This window comes from Tetranychus urticae, chromosome 2, assembly GCF_039701765.1.
Source record: "Tetranychus urticae isolate SD_2017Ah chromosome 2, NJAU_TeUrti_SD_1.0, whole genome shotgun sequence".
NCBI lineage: Eukaryota > Metazoa > Arthropoda > Arachnida > Trombidiformes > Tetranychidae > Tetranychus > Tetranychus urticae.
The window spans coordinates 23,317,215-23,327,140 of record NC_142959.1 but is presented as its reverse complement, the minus strand read 5'-3'; the positions used below and the strand labels follow the sequence as shown (position 1 = coordinate 23,327,140).

The window sequence follows — 9,926 nt, the reverse complement described above, 5'->3', positions numbered from 1 at the left end:
TAAATGCTTTACTAATCAAAATAATGTTAACCGGAAAAATATTATTTCCCGTTAATAGTGATCAAAGATGAAAAGCTAAATCAAATAAAGTAAAATTGGTTCAACCATAAAAATGAGACTTTCTTTTCAACATTTTTTTCCTTTTCATTCATTGAACTATTGGTGATGAAGATGAAAATGATGATGGAAATGTTGATGAATGCGATGATAAATATGATGAAAATAATGTTGAGATTAGTTGAAATGATTCCTTTGCTTTCCAATTTACTCTGTTGATAAAGTCCATTAGCTTTAATACATTTTTTATACCTTTTCAAATTCATGTCTGATTGTCTGTTAATAGCAATGTTAAACAAGCAATTTTACACAAATTGTTGTTGTATCCAGCTGAGTTTATTGATCAAGGATCAAATTTATTTGATTAGATTTGTTAAACCATCAATGATACAAATCATAAGTAAACACATAACAATGCAAAAAAAGGAAAAACCTTTTTTGCTGTAAAATAAACTCCAAACATATTGATCCGTTTATGCTTTACATTATTTTACATTTGCAAATTTTTGTATTTTTTCAATCATTTCTCTGATTGTTAATAAGGTTATTGTTGATTTAATATTAATATCACATAATATAATAACAATATATTAACGTCTATTAAAGTCTATTTTTTACTTAATGTAAATCTACTTTGTATATATTCACTAAAGTCTGTAACTCAATAGACGTTTCATAGTCACTGGATGTTCATTGATTGTGGTAATGAGTATTTTACTGAAGCAAGATTGCTGGCAATCAAAGGAGCCAATTAAAATGTTGATCTGTTAATTGAAAAAAGTGAAAAAAACGGTTTTAATAAGTTAATAATGATAAAAGCTAAACATTGAAAGGAGGAAAAGGATGAAAATTTTTACCTTTGAGAGTTACTGTTTATTTGGTTTGTGGATGTTTCAATTGATGTTTAAGTTTAGTCAAGCTTGATGAATGTTTTTTTGTGGTTCCTTTTTATTTTCACTGATTATCACTGCTTTCCTGATTCGGATGTTGCACTGGTTTGTTTGTTTGTTATTATCGTTTGATATGATTTAATGAAAAGAAATGTAAATTTATCTTAAATCAAGTAAAACACAAACACAAGCGCACACAAATGTATACACACACATACATAAGCATGATTCACATGAAAATCAAAAGTGTATTAGTATCTCAATAATAGTACTTTTTTTGTTCAATTTAAAGTAAATTCAAACACTTTGCTTCCAACAAGTAAACTTGAAATTTACTGTTGAAATAATTTATAAAAATACATAAATATAATAATTTACCTTTGGATGAACATGAATAATATCGATTTAACGTTCATGTATTTTAGAGAAAAGGTAAAGTAAAATAGAGAAAATTTCTTCCTTTCTCTCTATTATAATGGTAATAATACATGCATATACATACCCAAATAGGTAGATATTTATAATACATTCACTGTTTGAAGGGTTTCACATTATGTTTAGCTTTCAATACAATTTACTCCAAGTTGCTTTACTTATTAACATTATATCAGTCAGCGTGTTTGTTTTGTCTTCATTGGCACAATTGTTGTTATTATTGTTACACGAGTTAACCAGCGAGTGTAGCAGGTTAAAGGACAATTATAATTTACCGCTAAAAGGTTACAGGGAAAGAATGGAGATTACAACGATTGAATGATTTAAATCAAAATCATGATCATAATACTTTTGTCTTTTGTTTACAAATAAATTAACGATACATCGTTTTAAAATCAATACATTGAAATCAGTATCGGATCTCAGTCATTGGATCTATCAATATTGACCTTTCTGATGTTTATTTTTTCACTTTGATTTTGTTGATTTGATTACTTTATTTTGTTTGTTTTTTAATAACTTTTAGTGACTGTGATGCTGTGACTTTTTGTATATTATCGTATAAGTGTGTCCCAATTTGTATTACCTGGGAATCAATTAGCTAATTAGCATTGTGCTCTTATTTAATCCTCAATTACAACAATTTCAGAATACATATTATATTTGATATTAACCTGTTTCTTTCCTTTTTTCTTCTTTATTTTGTTTTTCTCCATGATGATTATGATTATGACGAATGTTGCTTGTTGCTTGGGAGTTCAGATAACATCATTATCATTCAATAATGTATCTTGTTTTATTCAAATGGTTTCTACTTGGTTTGGTTTGTTTCGATAAAAACAAAATCATTAGTTAGACATTAAGTTTCATATTTCATCGTACATTCATTTATTATTTCTTTCATGTTAAACTGCTTAGTTAATCTAGTAAATTGTTGTTTACCCAAACTTAGATTTTCCCAAAATAATGACAAAATACAGTTAAAAATATAGCTTAATTATATTTTTGTACTTTGCTTTATTAACATACACAACCGTTAGTTGTTTGGTTTAGATGATTTTCCCTTTATTTTTGCTGTGAATAATATTTTTGTAAAAATCCCAGAAACAGGATGAAATGGAGTTAATAATGATTAGTTAAACGTTTGCTTCTCAAATTAAGTGGTGGTCAATTGTTTGCTCTAATTATGTTCATTGACATATTTAAAGAGAGAGATAATTTTGTTAACAATTTTAAGTTGTTTGTAAGCTTTTAACTGCTGCTAACAATGATTTAACTTAACAGGTAAATAATAAATTGATGTCATTCTCGTTATTTATCATTGTTGACCCAAAGGGGAATGTAAACCCTTCAACTCTATCTATCTCAATCCAATTAATATTTTGAGGTTAGGATTAACCTACTATAAGTATAAAAGGATTAGATTTCCTTAATCACTCTTTTAAAAATGACTTTTCCAGTCTTCCATGAAAAAGAGGACCAAAATAAAGGAAGATAACAAAAGCTTGAGAAGAAACAAAAATAAATTATCTTCTCAATAAGCATTTTTACCTGACAAAACCTTCAATTTTTGTCAACTCAATTGTTGTTCTTGTTAAAGATGATGTTTGTGTTTAACCATCAACTGGATAAAGATAAAGTATTTAATCCTTTTCTGTTACAATCTTTGCTTTTGTTCCTTGTAAATACTCTGAAAAATTGTCCCTGAAAATGTTATTTCTATTCTTATTGTTTTGATTAAAAGCATTTCATCTAGCTTCCCAAGTTCATTGATTTCAGTAAATTTCAAGCATAATTGATTCAACTCAATATTAATTGTGAAACACTTTGTCTATTTGGCAACAAACTTAAAGCTGTACAAGTGTAAATCAAAGGTAAAGAAAGGTAATCCATCTTAATTGATTATCATCAATAGAAATTATTGTTGGAGTTGTGTTTGGAGTCTAAACTAAAACAATCAACCTTCAAGATTTAAAATGATAAATAAATGAGGATCAAGCACAATGATTTAAGATAATGTCATTAGATACAACAATAAATAAGGATGAACATCAACAGTGAATATAATAATAGACAGATGGGAAGAGGAAGAGAGAGAGAGATGAACAGATTTGGATGAATTGACTTTTTTGTGTGTTGATGTTGTTTGATGATGGACACTCAATTTCATCAGGGGAATCTGAATTAGCAAAAATGTTAAGTAGTAAATGGTTTTGATAATTGGTAAACGATGCTGATCCTGATCATCATCAGAAAAAGGAGGGGAAATTTCGATTGATATCTTGATGTTGAATAGTTTAACAATAATAAAAGTAGGAGGAGGTGGTGGAGGAGGATGATGAAGGTAAAGAGTAAAAGTGGAAAAAGAGAAAGAGAAGAAAGAGAAGAAAGATTAGTGAAATATGACAGTCCCTTTTAGCAAGATCCTTTGGGGATGAGACTAGGATCTAGGATTAATTGTTGCTATTGAATGTCGAGGTGACATCTCAGCCTCATTTCTCTATCTCATCATCTTTGATCCTCTCCGATAATTCCAATCTTTATATTCATATTCACAAGAGACAACTGAAGAGAAAGAGAAAGTTTTAGAAAAGGTCACAAAAAAGGTTTTCAATGGGTTTATAAAGTCTAAATATTGATGGTTAATAATAGAGTGACACAATAAATAGTCTTCCATTTTTAATAATCAAGACGCTTGATTTGACTATCATGTTACCATCATCTTCCCTCGTCCTTTTAATCATCATTTTCTTTTCCCTGATCATTTTTCTTTCCTTCTCTGATATTCTTTGATCCTCGCTTTACATTATTGATTTTCGTCGAGACATCTTTTTCATTTCCTACTTCATGGATGAACTTTTTTGTGACTGAATCAGCTGATGGGCGCGATAGTTGAGGAATCCTCTGAAGGCCACTCTTTCCTGCTTCGTCAGGTTTTTATGCCTAAGTTTATCAGCATCAACAGAGCTCCTCTTGAGATGATTTAATCCTCTTCAAGTTGATTTAAAAATGATGCTCGAATGGGTATTCAACCATACCCATTACCAATATGCACATAAACCAAGTTGGATTCAAGTTATACACAAAAGAGCGTCAACTAGCCAAAAGCGATATCATTTACTCTCTTGACAACTGATTTGAGAGTCAAGAGCAATAATAACTGGGGTGGGCAAAAACAACACAAGAGGGTGGCTAAAAAGAAAGGAAAGAAAGAAAGAAATGTTTATGTTAGTCTATTTTGTTAGCTATTGTTGTTTGAAAAAAAAGATGTAATGCATTCAAATCGTAAATTCAAATGAAACTTTGAGACAATTTTAGATGTTGAAGTTGATGGTGAACAAGACATGAAAATCAAACTTGAATAGTCACTCTTTGTTGTGTCTATTTAAAAAAAAGTCAATTACTTGATACATATGCTCATGTTTTAGTTTTATTGTCATCAACTTATCATGTTATTTTATCAGTAAATATTTCGCTATCAGAATAATCAACTTTACTTACCAATTAACTTAACATTTGAATCTATCAAATTGTTGCTGTTGATCTTTCAATGGATCTTTGGCTTTTTTATCCTCCCTTTTTTAGGCATCCACAGAATAAGATTGATTCCATCATCTTGATTATTGTGATTATGAATAAGGAAAAATATCGATCTGTTTATATCTGGTGTAACAAAATTAATCCCAACAATCGTCAAAATGAGTTCAGATGGTTGCGTAAATTTGAGACAAATTGAGAAGATAAAAATCAAAATATGAAGAGTGGAAAAGTTTTTTTATGTTATTAATAGTTGCAACATTAATACAATAATAACAAATGAATGAGCTTATGGTTTAAGCCTTTAAAAGGGTTATTGAAGTTGATGAGGAGGGAAAAAAATGGTTAATCGGACTTAGCTGAATTTATAAAAGTAAAGATAAATCAGTAGAGTTTTTCCACATATCATATCCGTAAATGAAATATTCAGTGATTATTCAACTTTAATCAGCTAAATTAAGCACCGATAAATCTCCTGATAATTGACGACAGTTGAGAAACAGTATTATATTTAAACAATTTATAATTCATGGTAACTGCTAAAAGAGAAACAAAAAAGATATCAATAAATGATCAAATAGAAGTGGAAATTGTGAAAACAAAATTTTACCTTTACCTTTACCATCAAGAACAATATTTGGCTGAAAATTCCAATAACTGTTCAAATGCCTGATAAGTGTATAAAAATTGGTTGAAAATATAAAATTTAATAAACAGCTAAACGATGGAATAAAAAATTTCACACAAATCACATCTTTTATACTGAAAGATAGGTTTTGGTAAAAAGTCAAGACACACAAGTGGCTTTAATAATTGCCACTTAACACATAAAGGACCAGTTGATTTAACATAGTTTAAAGGTGACAAAATGACTGATTAGCAAATCAGAATGAATTAAAAACCCATAACAATCAAATTAAATGTGATGGATGGTTGTCATTTTAATGGATGGTGCAACATGCAGCTTGTCTTTGACCGCCAGTTAATAGCTGCATACGCTCATCAGATGGCATAACTAATGGAAAGCGCTTTTTTTGAATCAAATTAATTTAATCGTAATTTTGGATTTTTTGTTTATCAATTTGTAACTGACAAAGTCAATAACTATCATCACTTTACACATCTGAAACAAATTAATAATAGACACTGTTCATAATTGAATAAGAGACAATTTTAATTTCATTTTATAGAGCATAATGGCTGTAAACTAATTTTACTGTTGTCTAATGATGGGAATGATATAAATCTATTGGTTAATAAAAACAAATAAGGTTAACAAGTTGATTATCAATAGGGATGTAAAGTTGAGATAAATAGTAGAGAGAAAAGGATAAAAGTAAAGTGTATAAAAAGTAAAATAAAATGATGTTGTAAGGTAAGTTGTAAGAGGAATGAAGATGAATAACAAAGATAGGTAACTGGTTATAGAGTAGAATGGATGGAGATAAGAGATGATGGTCGATATTTTGATGTGAAGATTCATTGTCATTGTATGTCATTTAATGTAACATGTTTGCGGATTGATGAACATTGCATTACATCAACATCAACAAGCAACAAAAAACAACAACATTAAATGGAAACCCAATTGGATTACATTTCCTACTTTCACTATCATCTTTTACCTAACAAGTAAGTACAATTTAAGTGAAAGAAAAATGAGTTTGCCAAGTGAGTTGAGTGTAACTTTTTTCCCTCTTAATACAACAAAGATAAAGACGAAGACGACGATGATGATGATGATGACAAATATGAAGATAGTAGATACACTTTACTATATTTCACTCACATGAAATAACATAAAAAAACATCATTTTAAACTCCCACAGACTTTTATCACAATCTAAATGTTTTACTCTTTGACACTTATATGCCTAGTAAGTAATGGTTTACAAGAGGGTTATGTAAATGGTGATGATACCGATGATTATGGCATGTTGGTTGATCAGTGATCATTGAATAAAAAGCTTGAAGATAAAAGTTGAACTATTTAATCTTAATCAACTGAATCCAAGTAAAAGTGTAATTAATTACAGCTGTTGAAGTGAAAAGGGCGATGTTAGACTTTCATTGTTGCCAAGAGATTGTAACTCGCGGGCAAAATAAACTGTCCAATCTTATCAATGTTAACATTTGAACCTTTTTTTTGCTAGTCTCTTTGACAAGTTAAAAAATAAAGAGTATTAAAAGTAAATACTGGACATTTTGTGAAAACCTTAGGAGGAGGTAAAGGTCATCATAATCTAACATGTTAGCTTGTTCATATGTACATCAATTTTAGCCTTTCATCACCTCAATTTGACCTACACGAGTCCATCAATTACAGTTGAATGCTCTCTTCACTTATCCATAACAAAATAATCTTTATACCTATTTACCTCATCCTAATATGCATGTAAACAACAACTCTATCAATAATAGTAATCATAATAATATTGTTAAATATGGTTTATGTTTATTATTCAAGTGTCCACCTCAAGAAATAGACTAAAGTCTATTATCTTCTAACAAGCCAATTGACCAAAAGCTTCAACTGCATTTACAGAAGTCTCTCTCTTTATTTTGGTACAGCAGCAAATAAAAAATTGAAAGATTCACATATTATAATGTATATTAGATATTGCTATTATTATGCTTAATATGTATATGTTTTTATTGTTGATAAAAGGTATGTTATTTTAAGTCTTTATTGTTCAAGTGTGTTAACTTGACCAGTCAAAGAAGTCACAACACTAAGATTCGATGACCATTACCATGACCATTCAACTAACAAAATATACATGATGTTTAAGCTTGAAAGGACACTTTTGCTTGTCATGTTTTTGGTCTTCTACAAAAAAAATATATCAACAAAAGTGAGTTTCACTTTTACATTTACTTTTCATCTTTCGACAACAACATTGATATTTAAGCTGTGATTATTTGAATATGTATTATGTAGTTGAAGTAAGTTGAGTAACCCTGGAGTGAAGTTTCTTATTATATCTTCATTATTGGTGAGATAAAAGGAGGATTGAAGGAGGGTAAATGGGTGGTAATGGGAGGTTATGGAAAAGCTAAGAATGATGAGTATTAAAATGATTATGATTATATTATTACCATAATAACAGGAATAATCAAAAAAATATCTGCAAGGAATCAAAATTTACAAGACTAAAAAATTTGTCCTCTATTGTAAACATATTGACTTGTGGCTATTTAAACATTTCGCGTTTTCAATGTTAATCTAGACTGACCAAGTCACTCGAGTTGACCTCATGTTGATATTATTATGATTATTACTATTATCAAGATTGTTATTGTAATCATAACCATTCACATAAACATTGCGTTATTAGTGGAAAAAGCCATTATTGTAATCATTGATGACGATTATGGTGATTATTGCTGTTTTTTATGTCCATTATTTTCAATCTAGTTTCATCCATTTGTTTATCAATAATGGTTAATAAAACAAAATCTCAGAGTCCGTAAGTCCAAAATGTTTCATTGAGAATGGAAAGGTCACTTTAGGGTCACTTTGGGATTGATTCTAATAAAAAAAAGAGAAAAAGATGAGAACAAATTGAAATATATTATGAAAATTTTGGTGACTTACTTGGTGTGATTCAGTCTGAAATCATGAACATTAACCATTTCCATCTGTTTGCTCTTTTACATCCATGTTTGAATATTTTGCGAACCTTTGAATAAGAGGAAAAATCAACAAAATAAAAAAAAACAAAAATAAGTAAAATATTTGGGCTTTTTTGATGTAAAAATGTATAAAGCTTAATATTGAGTGTAAAAATGTTTTACAGAAATAGATATGAATGATAAGATGAGAAACATGAAAATAGTGAAAGCAAGTAAATTTTCATGTTTTTCAAGTAAAACCCATTCATTTTAGATTCAACTTTACTTTTTATTTGTATCAGTTAAATTTACACCATTTTTAGGCTTTTTTCAACTCAATTCACTTTTTAGCTCTACATTTCTGGTTGAAAAACAGGAAGAAAAATGGTCTCATCTTCACATATCTTTCAGAGGCCGAGCAAAAGAAAAGAGATAAATAATAATCATCATAATAATACATTCTTACCTACTTGTTATATTAACAGGAAGAATGATTGGCAAATGTAGAGTAGGAACACAAAGACAGGCTTGATGACGGTGAAACCACATTAGATGGTGAAATCTCAGGGTTTATTTACTTTAACAGGTTGTGGCTTTAGATTGTTGACAATTCAATTGCTGCTTCTACTACTTCTGTTAACATCTATTGAAATCATAACGGAAGTTATTGCATATTGTTCGTGTTTGTGTTGATAGTGGGTTGAAGAGTTTGTCAAACATCGTATGTTGAATTGACTTGAAAATTTTTTTATAAAAGGAGTCGCGAATCCATTACCAGGTATTGAATTGGTATATGCAGCAAATATGGCGATAATTATGACGATCCAGGAAAAGATTAACACGTGTCCACTTTGAAAATCACTGTTAATTATTAATGATCAAGATTATTAACAATTGAAATCATTGTCAACTCTCTCTCTCTGTTTTAAGGGTGCATGTAAAGATGTTAAAGATGAGATTAGGCGAGATTCATCGGGCTTTTTTGACGCATTAAAAGAACCATTAACTTGACTAATCCATTTGATAATATTATTTCTCTGGAGACACTTTGATTCAAATGATGCTAAAGATAAAAGAAAAATTGACCATCATTGTATTATTATTATTATTATCTTCTTACCTTTCAGCTTTTATATTCAAGTCCAAATATTCCAGATTATTCCCAATGCACTTTTTACAATTACTTATAGCAAACTCTTCGATGACCATCTTCGGTAGTTACCTTTGATAGGTCACAATAGCTAACTAAAAGGCAATTTAACTGTGGATTAATCAGGTTCAATTTTACCAATTAATTTAACTCAAACAAAACTACGTTAAATAAACAATCCTAATTACGTTTTTACATTTTTAATCGAGCCAGAAGAGACTGACATCTTTTGCTTTGTATCA

General features: G+C 29.2%; 3 long non-coding RNA genes across 6 annotated transcripts; all 3 read right to left on the bottom strand.

Moving 5' to 3' along the window:
* Nucleotides 1-475: 475 nt before the first annotated feature.
* Nucleotides 476-1,753, bottom strand: LOC149094158 (uncharacterized). 2 transcript variants are annotated; one of them, XR_016198364.1, is made up of 3 exons: nucleotides 1,450-1,753; nucleotides 915-1,049; nucleotides 476-821 (listed from the first exon to the last, which is right to left on the bottom strand). It is a non-coding gene; the product is annotated as an uncharacterized LOC149094158 (long non-coding RNA). The 2 variants fall into 2 exon arrangements; XR_016198365.1 differs by having other exon boundaries at nucleotides 915-1,110; nucleotides 1,450-1,746.
* A 1,636-nt stretch (nucleotides 1,754-3,389) lies between these two features.
* On the bottom strand, nucleotides 3,390-6,968 carry LOC107367595 (uncharacterized). 3 transcript variants are annotated; one of them, XR_003083268.2, is made up of 4 exons: nucleotides 5,530-6,968; nucleotides 4,884-5,458; nucleotides 4,099-4,574; nucleotides 3,390-3,947 (listed from the first exon to the last, which is right to left on the bottom strand). It is a non-coding gene; the product is annotated as an uncharacterized LOC107367595 (long non-coding RNA). The 3 variants fall into 3 exon arrangements; XR_016198361.1 differs by having other exon boundaries at nucleotides 5,536-6,927; XR_016198360.1 differs by lacking the exon at nucleotides 3,390-3,947 and having other exon boundaries at nucleotides 3,983-4,574.
* Nucleotides 6,969-7,545: 577 nt separating this feature from the next.
* LOC107367429 (uncharacterized) lies at nucleotides 7,546-9,896 on the bottom strand. Its single transcript, XR_016198362.1, has 4 exons — nucleotides 9,655-9,896; nucleotides 9,005-9,597; nucleotides 8,518-8,602; nucleotides 7,546-8,451 (listed from the first exon to the last, which is right to left on the bottom strand). It is a non-coding gene; the product is annotated as an uncharacterized LOC107367429 (long non-coding RNA).
* Between the last annotated feature and the right edge of the window lie 30 nt (nucleotides 9,897-9,926).